The 18,594-nt window shown below is 41.1% G+C and overlaps 2 protein-coding genes across 3 annotated transcripts in view; one reads left to right on the forward strand and one right to left on the reverse strand.

The window, feature by feature from the left end:
- Window positions 1-18,116, reverse strand: part of FARS2 (phenylalanyl-tRNA synthetase 2, mitochondrial) — a 571,059-nt gene extending 552,943 nt beyond the window's left edge. Inside the window, exon 1 of one of the 2 annotated variants that reach the window (XM_054721518.1) lies at window positions 17,935-18,116. The gene's annotated coding sequence lies outside the window, so the exon portion shown is untranslated. Of the gene's footprint in view, window positions 1-11,995; window positions 12,033-17,934 lie in introns of those variants that run through there. The other variant, XM_054721515.1, reaches the window with a different exon arrangement.
- Window positions 18,117-18,381: 265 nt separating this feature from the next.
- Window positions 18,382-18,594, forward strand: part of LYRM4 (LYR motif containing 4) — a 138,868-nt gene continuing 138,655 nt past the window's right edge. Inside the window, exon 1 of the mRNA XM_054721519.1 lies at window positions 18,382-18,515. The gene's annotated coding sequence lies outside the window, so the exon portion shown is untranslated. The remainder of the gene's footprint in view (window positions 18,516-18,594) is intronic.

The following is an 18,594-nucleotide window of genomic DNA, read 5'->3' on the forward strand; positions in this document are numbered from 1 at the left end:
GAAACCAATAATTACAATTACACAGGTATATAAATTTAAATTATAAAAAGTTAAGGTAAAGAATAAAATGCTATCAGAAAAAAATAACAAAATAAGTGAGGTGCAATTTAAACTGCAGCTATGAAACACCTTGCTTGAAGATAGGACATTAAAGCTGAATAGTGACTAGAGAAATGAAGAGTATGGGAGATTGCTTATACCAGAGAGAGACTCTTATGTACAAAAGTCCTAAAGTGGAAAAAGGATTACCTGTGTGTATACATAACAGATTTCTATAAAGAAAATACATGAAAATATCCCTATACCACACTGTAAAAGAACTGCCATGCTGGTGAGGGTTTGTACTAAAAAAAGATGGTTTCTTTAATTTAGAAGACAAAGAATTAAATAATTAAGTAAAAAAGAACCTCCAGCCCAGCCTGTGTGACTTAGCTGGTTTAGCATAAACCTGTGCACCAAAAGGTTGCCAGTTCGATTCTGGTCAGGGGCCATACCTGAGTTCATTCTCCAGTCAGGGCACATATGGCAGGCAACCAATCTCTCTCTCTCTCTCTCTCTCTCTCTCTCTCTCTCTCTCTCTCTCTCAGCATTTCTTCCGGTGGGGGGAAAAGAAATTATCCAAAAGTTAAGTGACATTGGATACACTTTACAAAAAATTCAATTGTCAATCTTATTGTTGTTGCCCACAAGTAAGGGAACCATTAGTCTCCAACCTATAAAGCTTTCTAACTTTCTCGGAGAACATATTATCTTAAATAAATTTGAAAAGACCTTCCACAGAAATGTGAGAAAATCCTCCAAGAGGATTCTCTCACACACACAATCAGACAACCTTAAAAAAGGCACTAAGTCGATTCACTCAGAATCACCAACTGAGGTCCAGCTGAGGAGGAGGGCTTTCAACAGGAGGGGATAGGTGGAGAGAGGGGCTGGCACAGCATCCCTCCACCCCCCATCCCACCCCCAAGGCAGCGGGCCAAGAGGGAAGAGGAATCTCTCAGCTGTGGGGAGAAAGAAATTTACTCTCTGAGAAGATGAAGGCCCAGACCCCAGGCTGGGCTCCCCAAGCTGAAGCACCAGAGGCCAGAACAGCAGCCCATGTAACATCCAGCTGTGAAAGGCAGCAGGACTTCTGGCTGCCAATCAAAGATAAAGCCACAGGCAGAGTAAGTGGATGCTACACAGACGTGCTCCCAAGAACAAACTGGAATTAAAACTAAAATACAGAAAAACTTCCTGAATAATCAACAGAAAACTCACAGGAGAGAACCTGATACCCGAGGACTGAAAGTAGAGACTGTAGAAACTGGTAGGAGGGGCGGAGGTGCAAAAGGGCTAGCTGGGCATGCACAGACAGCAACTGAAGTCCCCAAGAGATATCTCAGCAGTGGGGGGTTGCCACTGAGAATTCTGGGGTATAAACCCCAAGCCAAGGCTCCCAGCAGAGAGCACCAAAACTGAGAAGGGTACCCACATAACATCTGGCTATGAAAAGCAGAGGAGTGCTAACTGCCAGGGAGTGACAGCTGAAAATTCAGGCACCCTATTAGAGGGCCAATGCACAAAATTCCCTGTGGAGCCACCCACCTTGTGCTCCAGCAGAGGTAGGATGAAGTGAACTGTAGCTGTGAGAGAAGCCAGGACTGGGGACTTAGGGGATAGAGCTCAGAAGGCAGACACCCCAAGTTTCCTAGACTGAGTCATTCTCTCACGCAGCGGAGGACATCTTTCCCACACAGACATTTGCCTTGCCTGAGGAGAAGACAATCAACACACCCTATAGAAAAACATCTTGCCCTGAGGCCACTTAAGAGATTAAAAATAACAATTAGTGTCCAGGCAGAAGCAACTGCCTCATACTTTTGAAAAAAACTTTTACCACACCTGACAACAATTGCCTGAGTATGAGTCAAGTCTGAACCTTATCAGTCTGAAGACAGAGGTATTCTCTGGAGGCTTTGAGTATGTGCCTGATCTAATTAGTCAGAAATAGCCTTTAACACTGTCCTACACTAGAGATTGAGAGGTATAGAGGATCTACCTAATACATAGTCACAAACCCACACAGACAGCCAAAATGAGAAGACAAAAAAACAACCCCCAAAGGAAAGAACTAGAGAAATCTCCAAAAGAAGAGATAAATAATCTGATAATAGATTTACTTTGTGTATTGTAAAAAGTAAAAAATAAGAAATAAAGGCTGAGAACCAGAAAATAAATAAATAGTGCTGGGAAATTTTAATAAATACATAAAGATACAACATCTTAATAGGAAATGCCATCAGTGGTTCTAGTGATAGTGCTACTATTGTAGACCAAAGGTCTCTTTCATGTGCAAATCAATATAGGTAGCTTTCAAAATCTTGTATGTTTCTAATTTAATTCAAGTCACACTGTTTTGTGCTGAACAAGGCCTGCTACTGAGAAACATAATGAGATATATGCTATGTTATGCTATCTACGATATTATGTTACTATCTGGCCATGTAAAATAAGCAACACAGGTAACCATTCTAAACATTTAAGGATCTCTGGCCTCTCCATGTTATAATAATCATTTTCTTCAATGTATTTTATTCCCTCTTTAAGTTGTAATATCTACAGTAGCTGAAGTCTTTCTATTGTTTCCCAAATTATTTGATGTTCCCAATTGAAATAACTTTTTTTTCTCTTATTAAGTGTCTAAACCATTGGAAGCATAAAATAAAAAAATATTTGTTTAAAAAAAAAGAGATAAATGAAGCAGAGATAAGAAATTTATCTGAAACAGAGTTCAGAGTAATAATGGTAAAGCTGTTCAACAGCATGAAAAATGATATACTATGAAAAATGAACAGTCTGAGATAAAGAATGAATCCTATATAACAAAAGAGAAACATGTAAATTGACCATACCTCCGCAATACTCACCAGCCAATCAGGAGTGAGTATGCAAATTAACCCAACAAAGATGGTGGGCTAATTTGCATACATGGCGCTGAGCAGCCTGGGTCCCGGGAACATCCTGTAGGCTCAGCTACTCTACACCTTTCGATTGGAGCATTTAATCCATTTACATTTAGTGTTATTATTGATAGATACTTATTTATTGCCATTTTGTATGACTAGGTTTCTCTCTCTGTTTCTTCTTCTTGTTACAGCAGTTTCTTTAGCATTTCTTGTAATGCTGGCTTGATGTTGATGTACTCCTTTAGCCTTTTTTTTTGCTAGGAAGCTCTTTATTTGACCATCTATTTTAAATGATAGCTTTGCTGGATATACTAATCTTGGTCTTAGATCCTTGCTTTCCATTACCTTGAGTACTTCATGCCATTCCCTTCTGGCCTGTAGAGTTTCTGATGAAAAATCAGGTGTCAGCCTTATGGGAACTTCTTTTTAGGTAACAGTTTTACCAAAGATTCAAAGAAGATCTAACAACTATACTCCTCAAATTGTTTCAGAAAATCGAAGAGTAAAGAACATTTCCAAACTCTTTTTATGAGGCCAGCATTATCTTAATTTCAAAACCAGGTAAAGATACTACAAAGAAAGAAAATTACAGGCCAATATCTCTGATACACATAGATGCTAAAATCCTCAACAAAATATTAGCAAATTGCATCCAACAAGATTTTAAAAAGATTATACACCATGATCAAGTGGCTTTTATTCCAGAGATGCAAGTCTGGTAAAATATTCACACATCAATAAATGTGATACATCACATAAACAAATTGAAAGACAAAAATCACATGATCATATCCATTGACCCAGAGAAAGCATTCAACAAAATGCAACACCCATTTCTGATAAAACCTCTCATCAAAGTGGGAATGAAGGGAGCATATCTCAATATAATAAAGGCTATATGACAAACCTACAGCCAATATCATACTCAAAGGGCAAAAACTAAAACCATTTCCCCTAAGATCAGGAACATGACAGGGATGCCCACTTTCACCACTCCTGTTTGACATAACACTGGAAGTGCTAGCCATAGCAAACAGACAAGAAGAAGAAATAAAAGGCATACAAATTGGAAAAGAAGAAGTAAAACTGTCATTATTCACACGTGACATGACAGTGTACATAAAAACCCTAGAATCCGTCAAAAAACTACAAGAGTTAATAAATGAATTTGGTAATGTACCAGGATATAACATTAACACCCAGAAATCTATGGCTTTTTTATACTAACTAGAGGCCCGGTGCACGAAATTCGTGAATTCAGAGTGGGGGAGGGTCCCTAAGCCCAGATTGAGCGAGGGCGCAGGCCAGGCCGAGGAACCCCACTGGTGTAGGATTGGGGCCGGAGAGGGACGGGGGATGTTGGTCAGCCAGGGAGGGACCACGGGAAGGCTTAAGGGTGTGACTGGCCCATCTCGCTCAGTACCGATCAGCCAGACCCCAGCAGCAAGCTAACCTACCAGTCAGTGCATCTGCGCCCTGGCAGTCAGTGCACATCATAGCGACTGGTCAACCTGTCGACTGTCTATCCCCTGGTGGTCAGTACACGTCTTGGCAAGTGTTTGAGCAGTCTTAGCATATCATTAGCATATTATGCTTTGATTGGTTGAATGACTGACCAGACGACTGGACAAATAGCATATTAGGCTTTTATTATATAGGATAATGAACTCACAGAAAAAGAAACTAAAATAATCCCATTTACCATTGCACCAAAAATATTAAGATACCTAGGATAAACTTAGCTGAGGAGGTAAAAGACCTATACTGAAAAAAACTACAGGACATTGAAAAAACAGATAGAGGAAGACATAAAAAAATGGAAGAGTATACTGTGTTCGTGGATTGATAGAATCAACATCATTAAAATGTCCATACTACCCAAAGCAATCTTCAATGCAATCCCCATTAAGATACCAATGGCATATTTCACAGACCTAGAACAAACTCTCCAAAAATTCATAAGGAATAAAAAAAGACCTTAAATAGCCACAGCAATCTTGAGAAAGAATAACAATGTTGGAGGGATCACAATACCAGATATCAAGCTGTATTACAAAGCCACTGTTCTCAAAACTGCCTGGTACTGGCACAAGAATAGACATACAGACCAATGGAACCAAAGAGAGAACGCAGAAATCAATCAAAGCCATTATGCTCAATTAACATTTGACAAAGGAGGCAAGAGCATACAATGGAGAAAAGACAATCTCTTCAATAAATGGTTTTGGGAAAATTGGACAGATACATGCAAAAATAAATAAAACTAGACCACCAACTTACACCATACACAAAAATAAACTCAAAATGAGTAAAAGACTTAAACGTAAGACAGGAAACCATAAAAATCTTAGAAGAATCCATAGGCAGCAAAATAGCAAACATATGTCACAGCAATATCTTTACCAGTACTGCTCCTAGGGCAAGGGAAACTGAGGAGAAAATAAATAAATGGGACTACATCAAAATAAAAAGCTTCTGCACAGCAAAAGAAACCATCAACAAAACAACAAGAAAGCCCACTGCATGGGAGAACATATTTGCCAATGTTATCTCCGATAAGGGTTTAATCTCCAAAATTTACAGGGAACTAAAACAATTTAACAAAAGAAAGATAAACAATCCAATCAAAAAATGGGCAAAGGACCTAAAGAGACACTTTTCGAAATTGGACATACAGAAAGCCAAGAGACATATGAAAACATGCTCAAAATCACTAATCATCTCAGAGATGCAAATCAAAACGACAATGAGGTACCATTTCACACATGTCAGAATGGCTATCATCAACAAATCAACAAACAAGTGCTGGCGAGGATGTGGAGAAAAAGGAACCCTCATGCACTCTTGGTGGGAATGTACACTGGTGCAGCCACTGTGGAAAACAGTATGAAGTTTCCTCAAAAAATTAAAAATAGAACTCCCATTTGACCCATTAATCCCACTCCTAGGAATATATCCCAAGAAATCAGAAAGGATATATACACCCCTATGTTCATAGCAGCACAATTTACAATAGCTAAGATTTGGAAACAGTCTTAGTGCCATTAGCCCAGGATTAAAAAACTGTGGTACATCTGCACAATGTAATATTGTGCTGCTGTAAAAAAGAAGGAATGCTGCCAAAACCGGTTTGGCTCAGTGGATAGAGCGTTGGCCTGCGGACTGAAAGGTCTCAGGTTCAATTCCGGTCAAGGGCATGTACATTGGTTGTGGGTTGTGCAAGAGGCAGCTGATGGATGTTTCTAACTCTGTATCCCTCTCTCTTCCTCTCTGTAAAAAATAAATAAAATATATTGTTTTAAAAAACAGAAGGAATGCTTACCATTTGCAACAGCATGTTTGGACCTGGAGGGCATTATGCTAAGCAAAATAAGCCATTCTGAGAAAGATAAATATCACATGATCTCACTCATTTCTGGAAAATAATGAACAACATAAACTGATGAACAAAGATAGAGCCAGATTAAAAAAAATGTTTTAGAATACAATAGAAGTAATCCTGTTATTTGCACATTTTTAATATTTCCTACAACTTTTGTGATATTATACTATGTTAGTATAGTTTGTGTAATATCTTTAAAATCCTTTTTTCTTGAAATATTAATGTTTATTGCTGGTAAATGGCTAATTACTTTGTATCTACAAACTGGTAATAATTTATTTTGTATATTATAAAAAATAAAAAATAGGTTAAAAAAAAAAAAAGCCACAGGTTTTGTTTTATTTTGTGTTTTAAAACCCAGAACACAGGGTTTTCCCTTGCAACTACTTACCTGAGGCTTTGGTGAAGGGTGGGCGGTGAGGACTGGAATTGCCTGAGGAGAGGCTGGGTGGGAAGCATTGAGGGAAACTTGGAAAGCAGGTGCTGGGAGACCTGCAATCTGTTGTACCCCACCAAACCGAGTAGCCATTTTTCCTGAGAAGTGCAGGCCCTCACAGAAGCCACAGTTTGGGAAAAGACAAATATCTCACCTTAGCGAATACACCTCACCCCATCCTCAGGAACCCTGTTTGTCACTTCCTGCATCTCTACACATGCAGAGGAGACGGCAGCAGAGGCCAAGCCTATGGGTTAAAACAGTAGCAGGGAGCATCAGTGACTGGACTGGGTGTGGGGCTATGTGCTCCACTGTCCCAGGAACCAGACTGATGATCCCTGTCACATTGGAGCTGATCGAAACTCCCAGTTTCAAGCAGATCCCTCTGGACTGCTTACAAGGATCTCTGCCCAGCCTAGGTCAGGGAAATATTCTGGGACACTTTTAGAAGAGTAGCTCTGGAATGGAGAAACACACACACTACTTCACCTCACAGGAGACCCAGAGGTCTTATTCCCCAATTCCAACAAAAGCCTTTTTAGAAACAGGCTTTTTAGTGATTAAGGCCAAGAACTGGCCAGCATGTGAAGGCAGGAAGGGGCAGAGCCTGGGGATCCCTGGAAACTTAATTGGCCCATTTATGGGCTCCATGCTGCTAACAACCAGCCTTAGAGTGCTGCTTGGCATCTCCTGCATACAGCCAAGGCCGGTGGAGACAGATACAAACTATGGATCCTTTGAAACTTCTAACAGCTTGCTGAGTGCCAAACATGGACAGATTCTGACAGTGGCTAGACCAAAGTATCTCTTGCCAATTTACAGAATTGGCAGGAAAAACATTCAGCTTCTGTCAACCAAAGAGAAGAATCCTGAGGGAGCTCCCAGGAGGGACTAAGCTATGATGAGACAAACACCAATTCATTTTTTGTTGTTGCATTTTCTTCATTTTCCTTTTTTATTGTTTTACTAGAGGCCCGGTGCACGAAATTCGTGCACGGCGGGGGGGTGTCCCTCAGCCCAGCCTGTACCCTCTCCAATCTGGGACCCCTCAAGGGATGTTGGTTATCCCTCTCACAATCCAGGACTGCTGGCTCCCAACTGCTTGCCTGCCTGCCTTCCTGATTGCCCCTAACCACTTCTGCCTGCCAGCCTGATCACCCCCTAACCACTCCGCTGCCAGCCTGATTGATGCCTAATTGCTTCCCTGCCAGCCTGTTTGCCCCCAACTTCCCTCCTCTGCCAGCCCGGTCACCCCTAACTACCCTCCCCTGCAGGGTTGATTGCCACCAACTTCCCTCCCTTGCAGGCCGGGTGCCTCCCAACTGCCCTCTCCTGCTGGCCATCTTGTAGTGGCCATCTTGTGTCCACATGGGGGCAGGATCTTTGACCACATGGGGGCAGATATATTGTGTGTTGGAGTGGTGGTCAATCTGCATATTACTCTTTTATTAGATAGGATAGAGGCCTGGTGCAGGAGTGGGGGCCAGCTGGTTTGCCCTGAAGGGTGTCCCAGATAAGGGTGGGGGTTCCCTTGGGGCATGGGGCAGCCTGAGCAAGGGGCCTGTGGTGGTTTGCAGGCCAGCCACGCACCCTGGCGACCCAAGCGGAGGCACTGGTATCTGGAATTTATTTACCTTCTACAATTGAAACTTTGTAGCCTGGAGCGGAGCCAAGCCTCCTGCATGCTCCACCAGCAGCCATTTCTGTTTGAGTTAATTCACCTTCTATAATTGAAACTTTGTAGCCTTAAGCAGAGGCCTGAGCCCCGCCAGGGTGTTCGGAAAGCTTTGCTTTATCCGTTACCGTGGGCAACCCTGGCCTGGTCTCTCCAGCTCCGTGGCTGCCACCATTCTGTTTGAATTTGTTTACCTTCTATAATTGAAACTTTGTAGCTTGAGTGGAGGCTTAGGCCTGTCAAGGGAAGGCGGAAAGCTTGTTTCCCTCTGTTGCCTGGGAAACCTTGCTATCAGTGGCTGTAGCCATCTTGGTTCGGTTTATTTGCATACTCACCCTGATTGGCTGGTGTGCGAGGCTTGGGCTGGTGGGCGTGGCTTGGGTGTGGCGGAGGTATGGTCAATTTGCATATTTCTCTATTATTAGGTAGGATTATTTTTGTCTCTCTTTTTTCTTTCAGATCTCTAGCTTTTCTCTTTTCATTTCTTACTCTGTTTTATATGTCCTGCATTCTAGTCTTTTGGCTCCTATTTATTGTCTTTCTGCTTTCTTTTTCCCTTTTCATATTTATTTCTTCTTCTCTTCTTTTCTACCATTTTCATTCCCCTATTCTTTGTTGTTAATCCTTTTTTGGTGGTGGTGTTGTTAATCGAGGTTATTTCTTCTATTGACTTTTTCAAAAGAGTGGGAGGGAGAGGGAGAGAAACATCAATGTGAGAGAGTCACATTGATTGGCTGCCTCCCACATGTGCACCAGCCAGGGCCAGGGATCGAGCTTGCAACCTAGGTACATGCCCATGACCTGAATCAAACCCGGGACACCTCAGTCTGCAGGCCAACGCTCTGAGACAAACCAGCTAGGGCCCTTCCCCTATCCTTTATTGTTATTTTCTCTCTTACCCCTCTGCCCTTTCATATTCCTTTTTCTTCCCACTTTTTTCCCTTCTCGTATTTATTTTATTTTATTATTCTTGTTCTCTTTTCTTTTGTGGTTGCTTTTGTTGATGCTGTGGAGGTTTTTGTATGTTTGTGGGGGTTTTTTTTGTTCTATTAGAACCTGAACAACAGCTTGTACAATGTGGTGGGGGGTGAGCCTCACAGTCAGCCAGCCTGAAAGGAGATCCCACCAATAAATGGAACAACGATCAAGACCCAATAACACCAGGAGAGTCCAAATAACCCACATTCCTAAAGCATCCAGCTCAGGTGATTAAAAGGACTGCACCAATGGGAAATGGAACACTTACTACATAAGGCCACCCCCACGAAGAATTGAAGGCACAGCAGGTTGATCTAATACATAAAAATAAATATAAAGAAACAGCAGCCCTGACTGGTTTGGCTCAGTGGATTGAGCATCAGCCTGTGGACTGAGGGGTCCCGGGTTCGATTCTGGTCAAGGGCATGTACCTCAGTTGCAGGCACATCCCCAGTGGGAGGTGTGCAGGAGGCAGCTGATCGATGTTTCTCTCCCATTGATGTTTCTGACTCTCTATCCCTCTCCCTTCCTCTCTGTAAAAAAATCAATAAAATATATTTTTTTTAAAAAAAGAAAGAAAGAAACAGCAAAAATGGGGAGACAAAGAAACAACACCCAAATGAAAGAAAAGGAGGAAACTCCAGAAAAGGAACTAAATGAAATGGAGGCAAGCAATTTATCAGATACAGCATTTAAAACAATAAGGATGCTCAAGGAACTAAGTAAGAATTACTAGGAACATAGTGGGAACTACAACAGCATAAAATAAATAGGAACCATGAATATGAACCAGTTGGAAAAAAAGAAAATGTATATAACATCAAGAATACACTGGAAGGGACTGGCTAGTGTGGCTCAGATGGTTGACTGTTGTTCCATGCACCAGAGGTCGCTGGTTCACTAACTAGTCAGGGCACAAGCCTGAGTGGTGGTCTCAATACCCAATAGGGGACATGCAGAAGGTAGCCAATTGATGTTTCTATCTCTCTCTCCCTCTCCATTCCTATCTCTGAAATCGGTAAAAACATTAAAAAGAGAAAAAGAATGCACTGGAAGGAATCAAAAGTAGACTGGACAAAGCAGAGGACTGAATCAGTGAACTGGAAGACAAGGTCCAAAAAATATATAACACCCAATTAGAGCAGCACAAAAAAAGAAAATTACAAAAGCAAGAGAATAGTTGCAGAGAACTTTGGGACAAAATGAGACGTAACAATATCCATACTATAGGGGTTCTCATAGGAGAAGAAACTGAGTAAGGAATAAAGAAGCTGTTTAAAGAAATAATGACAGAAAACTTCGCTAACCTGGTGAGGCAAAAACAAGGTCAGGAAGCACAGAGAATTCCAATCAAGGTGAGCCCAAAGAGACCAACTCCAAGACACATGAGCATCGACCTATGAAGAAGGAGGTCACAGGTTGGATTCCAGTCAGGGCACATGCCTGAGTTGCAGGCTCAATCCCCAGTGTGGATTGTGCAGGTGGCAGCCAATCAATGATTCTCTAAAATCACTAATGTTTCTATTTCTCTCCCCTTCTCCCTTCCTCTCTGAAATCAATAATAATATATATATATTTTTTTTAAAAAAACTGTTCACTAATTTCTTAAAAGAAAAACTTCAAGCTAGAAGAGCTTGGAATGAAGTATTCAAAGTGATGAAAAGCAAGGACCTGAACTAAAGACTACTCTATCCAGCAAGGCTATCATTTAATATTGAAGGCAAAATAAAGAGTGTCCCAGACCAAAAAATAAAAAAATAAAATAAAAAAGGCAAAAGAAGTACATTACCACCAAACCAGCATTGCAATAAATGTTAAAGGGACTGCTTTAAAAAGAAGAAAAAGAGAGAAAGGAACATAGGTATAAGGAGGGAAAATGGCAATAATGACCTATCAATAATGACCTTGAATGTAAATGACTAAATGATGCAATCAAAAGACATAAGGTAGTAGGACTGGCGTGGCTCAGTGGTTGAGTGTCAACCTATGAAGCAGGAGGTCATGGTTTGATTCCTGGTCAGGCCATATTCTGGGGTTGCAGGATCAATCCCCAGTGTGGGGCATGCAGGAGGAAGCCGATCAATGGTTCTCTCTCATCATTGATGTTTTGATCTCTCTCTCCCTCTCCCTTCTCTCTGAAATAAATAAAAATTCATTTAAAAAAAAAAACAAAAACATAGGGTAGCTGAATAGATAACATGACCCATATATAACAGAATCACCTCAGAACAGAAGATTCACACAGACTGAAAGTGCAGGGATGGAAAATAATATACAAGGTAAATGGAAATGAAAACGAAAAGCTGGAGTAGCACAACACGACAACACGCACCTCACAAAATAGACTTCAAAACAAAGGCCATAACAAGAGATTAAAAAGGACACTACATAATAATAAAGGGATCGTTCCAACAAGAGGATATAAACATGGTAAACATATATACACCCAATATAGGAGCAACTAAAAATCTTTTTTAAAATCTTGGAAGACTTGGCTAACCGGTTTGGCTCGGTGGATAGAGCATTGGCCTGTGGACTGAAGGGTCCCGGGTTCGATTCTGGTCAAAGGCATGTACCTTGGTTGCGGGCACATCCCCAGTGGGGTTTGTGCAGGAGGTAGCTGATCGATGTTTCTTTCTCATCGATGTTTCTAACTCTCTATTCCTCTCCCTTCCTCTCTGTAAAAAATCAATAAAATATATATTTTTTAAAAATCTTGGAAAACTTTAAGGGAAAGATCAACAGCAATACAGTCATATTGGCAGATTTTTAAACCTGACTGACATCACTGGATAGATTTTCCAGAAAAAAAAACATCAACAAGGAAATAGCAACTTTAAATGACACACTATATCATATGGATTTAATTGATATTTACAGAACATTTCTTCCCAAAATGGCAGAATACACATTCTTCTCAAGTGAACATGGAACATTCATAAAAACAGACCACAGGTAAGGACACAAAATAAGTCTTAACAAATTCAAAAAGACTGATATCATATCAAGCATCTTCTTGGATCTCAATGGCATGAAAATATAAATCAAGAAAATAAAAAGACTTAAAAACACTCAAACATGGGGAGACTAAAAAGCTTGTTATTAAACAATGAATGGATTATCAATGAGATCAAGACAGAAATCAAAAACTTCCTGGACAAAAATGAAAATGAACACACAATAACCCAAAATCTATGGGACACAGTGGAGCAGTCCTGAGAGGGAAGTTCATAGCATTAGAGGCCTATGTCAAGAGCTTGAATAAACAATCTAACCCTACAACTAAAAGAATTAGAAAGAGAACAACAAGAAAAGCCCAGAGTAAATAGAAGGAAGGAAATAATAAAGATCAGAGCAGAAATAAATGACATATAGACTTAACAAACAATATAAAAGATCAATGAAACCAAGAGCTGGTTCTTTGAAAAGATAAATAAGACTGATGAACCTTTAGCCACGCTTATCAAGAAACAAAGAAAGAGGACACAACTAAATAAAATCAGAAATGAAAGAGGCGAATTAACAACTGACATCACAGAAATACAAAGGATTGTAAGAAAATACTCTGAACATCTATATGCCAATAAAATGGCCAACATGGGCAAAATGGATAAATTCCTAGAAACATACAATCTGCCAAACTTAATCAGAAAGAATAAAAAAACCTGAGTAGTCCAATAACAAATAACGAAATGTAAGTAGTAATCAAATACTTCTAGCAAACAAAAGCCCTGGACCAATGACTTCACAGGTGAATTTTACCAAATATTTAAATAAGAATTAACACCTATCCTCCTCAAACTATTCCAAAAAATTCAAGAGGAGGGAAGATTCCCAAACTCTTTTTATGAGGCCAGCATTACCCTAATTCCAAAACCAGATAACAACACTACAAAGAAAGAAAATTATAGGACAATAACCTTGATGAACATCTATGCTAAAATCCTCAATAAAATATTAGCAAATCAGATCCAGCAAGACATTAAAAAGATCATACACCAAGACTAAGTGGCATTTATTATGGAGATGCAAATACAGTTCAACAGCCACAAGTCAACAAACGTGATACACCACATAAACAAAATGAAGGATAAAAATCACATAATCATATCAATAAACAGAAAAAGCATTTGACAAAATCAGGCACCCATTTATGATAAATACTCTCAGCAAAGTGGGAGTAGAGGGATCATACCTCAACATAATAAAGGCCATATATAACAAACCAACATCCAACATCGTACTCAAGGGGCAAAAACTAAAAAGTATTTCCCTTAAGAACAGGAACAAAACAGGAAGGTCCACTTTCACCACTCATATTCAACATAGTACTGGAAGTCCTAGCCACAGTATTCAGACAAGAAAAAAAAATAAAAGGCATCCAAATTGGAAAGGAGGGAGTAAAGCTGTCATTATTCACAGAAGACATTATATTGTACAAAGAAAACCCTAAAGACTCCACCAAAAAATTACTAGATTTAATAAGTAAATTCAGCAAAACAGCAGGGTACAAAATTAACATCCAGAAATCAATGGCATCTTTATACACCAATAATGAAACCTCAGAAAGAGAAACTGACAAAACAAACCCATTTACCATTGCAACAACAAAAATAAGATACCTGGGAATAAATTTAAGGAGATAAAAGACCTATACTCTGAAAACTAAATGACATTGAAAAAGGAAATGGAGGAAGATACGAGCATATACCGTGTTCATGGACTGGAAGAATTAACATCATTAAAATGACCATACTACGATAAAGATTCAGTGCAATCCCAATTACAATACGAACAACATATTTCACAGATCTAGAACAATATTCCAAAAATTTATATGGGACCATTTCAAATAAAATAAAAGCATTTTTGTGAGGACTTAGCTTACAATCAACTGGGAAGCTACCACATTCCTAACCTTGTACCAAGAGATAAACAGGCTATCCAAACACAGTAAACTTTATGTATTTTTTGGAAAGTTTTATTTGAATACAACAAAATTAAAGTCATTTATATACATTAATTGTGCACGCTAAGAATTAAATTACTTGATAATTACACATAAAAATTGTATACAATAATTATTCCAACATCATTTTCTAGGTGAAAGCAAAATATAATAAAACTAGAGGCCCGGCGCACGAAAATTCGTGCTCTCGGGAGGGGGGGAGGTGAGGGGAGGGGTCTCTCAGCCCGCCGGTGCCCTCTCACAGTCCAGGAGCCCTCGGGTCCTTACCGCCCACCTGCTCACTGCTCCTTAGCACTGCCTCTGAGGCGGGAGAGGTTCATGCCACTGCCCCTGCACTCCCCCTGTGGGAGCACACTGACCACCAGGGGGCAGCTCCTGCATTGAGCATCTGCCCCTGGTGGTCAGTTCGCGTCATAGCGACCAGTGGTTCTGCAGTTCAGTCGATTTGCATATTACCTTTTTATTATATAGGATGATGCAATCTCCACTGTTTTCAAACAAGGCAAAATAATTTTCAAGTTTTTTCTTCAAACTTTGATAGCTTTCTATTTTTAATTTGCAATAACGTTGCAGTTTTCCCAGGTGTTGCATAGTATTTGATATCATCTGCATTCAACACTGTATCATATTAAGAGAAAATTGCTCTGGATCTTATGCTATAATACAGTAATTTGCAATTCCCTTAGTCTTAAATTATTTAAGTAATGCCAACATATACACTCAAAATATTAAAAGCCCTTTCAATAAAACCTAAGGAAAGACTTGCCCAATAACGTGATCTACCTGCAAGTGTGACTTAAGTTCAGCTATCCTGTAAAAAAAAACCTTATTTTGAAATTAACTGATGTATGAGACCCTTAAAAATTCAAATAGTAAGCTTAAAGGGATTTCAATAAAAGTATTTTCTCTTCCATGCTTTTTTTTTTAAATACCACTGCATTCTAACGAGTAATATAAAAAGTATATGTGGTAAATGTGGTAAGGTCAGAGAAGTGTCTCTTGCTCTTAAAATTCCTGAAAATACAAGGATATATTGACATAAACTAAGTGTCATTTTGTTACAGGATTCCAGGGCAGGAGGAATAGGGAAATTGAGGTAGGAACGTTAAAACAAGGCCAAACAGTATGGGCAATTTGCAGACAGCTTGTAACTAAGCCATTATCTTCCCCAACTAAGGACACTTGAGAGCAAATGATTAAAAACCTCCCTAAGAAGAAAATGCAGAAAGGAAAGGCGTGGGGGGGGGGGGGGGGGAGGTGCAGTTTTACTCCCTAAGCAGAGAAGCCAGCAGTCTCAAGGCTTAGCAAGATAAAGTGCCAGGTGCTGCTCATGAATTCTGGGAAGGCCACAATAAAGTAAAAAGGGACCTTGAGAATTAATATGTACCAAGATATTCAGCAGAGGAATTTTGAGACCTATAGACAGGAGGGTATATACTAGGTGTAGCAGTTAATAATGCGGATTTTTTTCAATAGATGGAGTTACATATATGTTCATATATATGCGATTTGATATGTATGCTATTTTGTTGTATTGACAACAAGCTTCAAAACTTCATATGTCAAATTTGCTGAAGGTGTTAACATCATAGATATTTTTACGCTTAAAAATGTCTAATTTCGTGCCAAAAAAAGAGCATTTGCGGGAAGTTTTAATTCATTACTTTATTTTGAAGAAAAAGTTATCATATACTTCGGGAAGCTTATGGTGAACATGCTCCATCTCAAGATACTTGTGAACGCTGGTTTAAATGCTTTAAAAGTGATGATTTCAATGTGAAAGACAAAGAACATCCAGGTCAACCGAAAAAGCTTGAAGACCAACAATTACAAGCAGTATTGAAGATGCGTGTCAAACTCAAAAACAATCTGCAGAAAGATTAAACGTTGCTCAGCAAACGATTTCCGATTGTTTACAAGCAATGGGAAAGATTTTAAAGGAAGGAAAATGGGTGCCACATCAACTGAATGAAAGACAAATGGAAAACCGAAAAGTCATCAGTAAAATGTTGCTTCAACTTCAACGGCAGGAAAGAAAGTCTCTTTTGCATCGAATTGTGACTGGAGATGAAAAGTGGATTTATTTTGAGAATCCCAAACACACAAAATCATGGGTTGATCCAGGTCAACCATCAACATCGACTGCAAGGCCAAATCACTTGGAAAGAAGACAATGCTCTGTGTTTGGTGGGATCAGGAAGGTGTGGTGTATTATGAGCTTCTAAAACCAGGTGAAACCGTTAATACTGATCGCTACCGACAAAAAATAATCAATTTGAACCACACTTTGATCGTGAAATGACCAGAATGGGCCAGAAGACTTGGCAAAATAATTATGCTTCATGAGGACGCACCATCACACACTTCAAAACCAGTTAAAGACAAATTAAAAGATCTGTCTGAGAAGTATTAATCCACCTGCCGTATTCACCAGACCTTGCTCCTTCAGATTACCACTTGTTCTGATCAATGGCACACGCACTTTCTGAGCAGCACTTCAAAACGTACGAAAAAGTGGAAAATTGGGTCTCTGAATGGTCTGCCTCAAAACAAGAAAAGTTCTATTGGGACGGTATTCACAAATTACCTGAAAGATGGGGGAAATGTGTAGCTAGCGATGGACATTACTTTGAATAAAGCACTTCTGATATTTCTCTTGAAATTATCGTGTTTTCTTTTATTACAAAATCCGCCATTATTAACCGGTACACCTCTGACCCCCATCCAACTTGCTCTTCAGATTAGCCGAGAGCCCCTCTGCGCTTCACAAGCCAGGTGTATAGATTTGCTTGCTTTGCTTTTTTAATAAAGGTGCATGCTATAACTGCTTTAATAAATTGGCTTTTCAGAATGCAGTCCAGGTCTCTGTATAAATAACTTATATGAGAAGACAAGGATGGAGGCTGGGACCAGCCCTCTCCCACTAACTCGGGGCTGCCCAGGAACACCTCTCTGGTGCCAGTGAGAGGTGCCGCTAACAATTTCAAAACCAGATAAACTTAAAGAGATGAAACAAAACCGTAATTCAGTGTTTGGATTAAGATGGATGTTAGTGCAAACTTTTTTTTTTACGTATACAGGGGTAGTCCTTACTGTATTTGGGGCCAGAAAACTGTGCTTCTTCTTAACTTTCATTACATAACGGAAGATTCCAGAGACAAGTGCTTTGCAAACACAGTGACAAGACCTAGATCACGCTTCCCTGCGCCAAGTCCACCTTCAAGGACTAGAACGCCCACCTTCACCCGCCACTGTAAGATGGTAGTCCAGAAAAGTTGGCGTCTTCAGGAAAAAGAGAAACTTGCTCAGCAACAGAGAGCGTGGATCACTCAAGTTCCTTCCCAAATTAATCACCCACGCCTACAGCCCAACCAACCCAACCTTTGTACACATGTATTAGATGACGAAACTCGACAGGACTCACGACTCCAAAGCAAAACCCGAAGAGTTCAACCCACACCCCAGAAAGGGGGGAAATCAATGGTCAAGGACCTCCCTGCCACGCTGCCCACTAGCACGCCACGCTGCAGCGAGACCGGCACTCACCCACCGCTCGCCGGGAGACACGGGCCGGGGGGTGGCAAATCTGGAGCGCGGCGGGCCCGCTGACTCTCCTGGGGAAGGCTCTCACACCCACCTCAGCGCGCCCACCGGGGGACGCTGGGCGCTGCCATTTTGACAAAAAGGCGGGCCTTGCCCGGGAGGCCCCTTGGTCGGTAGCCCCGAGCGGAGCCGGAGCGCCAGGGAATCCCTGACCTGTCGACTCCGCACGCGCCACGCCATAGTTCCGGCCTGCGGCGAGGTGCCCACACTCGGCGCCCACGGGGAGAGCGCGACAGGACCGAAGGCCCTGGAAATCCCGCACGGCCTTTCAGGCAGGTTCCGAGGACAGCCCCAGCGGGAGGGGCGGGGCCCCCGCAGCCTGGGGCAGGGCGTCCGCGCCGGAGGCGGGGCCTCCCCAAGGCACGCGTTCAGTTACCCGGGCAACGCGGCCCGACGTCCGGCGAAGGTGCCACGGGGCCCTTCACAGCGAAACTCCTTATCCCCTTCCTGACCCCGACGTCAGCGTCCTCTCCATGACCCCCCGCAGTTCGAGAAGGCTTTCTCCGACCCTCTGCACGCCCTCAGTACGCGAGCCCCCGACCTCCGCCCCGAGGAGCGTGGCTCCGTGCACAAGCGGCCCCCCAAGTTTCACCCCAGGCCCTA

This window comes from Eptesicus fuscus, chromosome 9 (assembly GCF_027574615.1).
Source record: "Eptesicus fuscus isolate TK198812 chromosome 9, DD_ASM_mEF_20220401, whole genome shotgun sequence".
Taxonomy (NCBI): domain Eukaryota; kingdom Metazoa; phylum Chordata; class Mammalia; order Chiroptera; family Vespertilionidae; genus Eptesicus; species Eptesicus fuscus.